This window comes from Acomys russatus, chromosome 12 (assembly GCF_903995435.1).
Source record: "Acomys russatus chromosome 12, mAcoRus1.1, whole genome shotgun sequence".
NCBI lineage: Eukaryota > Metazoa > Chordata > Mammalia > Rodentia > Muridae > Acomys > Acomys russatus.
In genome coordinates, this window is record NC_067148.1 from 51,672,338 (window position 1) to 51,673,491 (window position 1,154).

At 47.2% G+C, this 1,154-nt stretch overlaps 1 pseudogene; it reads right to left on the reverse strand.

The window, feature by feature from the left end:
- Positions 1-202: 202 nt before the first annotated feature.
- Positions 203-539, reverse strand: LOC127196598 (40S ribosomal protein S12-like; annotated as a pseudogene).
- Positions 540-1,154: the final 615 nt, after the last annotated feature.

The window sequence follows — 1,154 nt, forward strand, 5'->3', positions numbered from 1 at the left end:
TCCTTTCCAGAGGATTATTGTCCTTGCGAGGAGATGCCGGGGAGCTGGATTGCAGGAACACAGTGTCTACGGTCCAGAAAGTCCTCACCACATGAGTGGTATGTGGAACTGACTTCCTGGCTTCCAGAACTGTTAGAAATATTTGTTCTTTTCTTTCTTTCTTTCTTTCTTTCTTTTTTTAATGAGCCCAAATTTTATTTATTCATTCCTTGCATTTGAAGTACTCCTCGATGACATCCTTGGCCTGAGATGCTTTGCCACAGTCCTTGACCATTACACAATGGCAACCAATCACTTTCCCAGGCTTGCCCCTTCTCCCAGGTTGTTGTCATCAACCTTGACAAGGTTGATCTGGTACTCAGCGCGCAGTGCCTTCACCGGCTTGACACACACCACACGGGCTCCTCGCAGTTGGATGCATAAAGATGGGCCTGGTGCTTGTCTAAGGCTTCGCATGTGTCACGTGCTACGTCATCGTGGATGAGGACGGTCTTCAGCACCTCTAGTAGAGCAGTGTTGACGCCCATCACACCTCCAGCAGCAATACGTACCCCGGCCGTAGCAGTGGATTATAGGTGAGGCCGAGTCTTGAACGCACTCGAGCCTCTGCGCAACTCGGCGGCAGCAGGGGGAAAGGCTATTTGTTCTTTTTTATGAGGCATTTGTTTATTTGTTTGTTTGTTTGCAGCAGCCTGAGTGAATTGAGACAATTATATAACTGAGAGGCTATTAACAGCAAGACACAGACCAAAATGGACAGTCTCAATAAAGAATGGCGTAGGAAGATGACTACAACCTGGGACCCTCGTAAGATTCCTTCATGAAAAGTTGGAGCAAACAACTACTTCTGCTAAGGACACAAGAGCCACTGATGGAGGAAGATTTCTTCATGGAGCCAGGAGGCAGGTTCCATTTGGAACAGAGACATGCCTGTCTCTTGAAATGCGGATGTGGCCTTTTGTGTGTTAGCAGTATCTGTTGACTTGCGCAGTTCTTTGCACGGGGTTTGCTTCGCACTTACCTCAGAACTGTACACACACACACACACACACACACACACACACACACACACACGGGAAAAGTGGGGACAGTAACATTCACCAGTAACTGTGAACAAAGGGACGAGAAGTGAACTACATGTTCATTAGTATAAA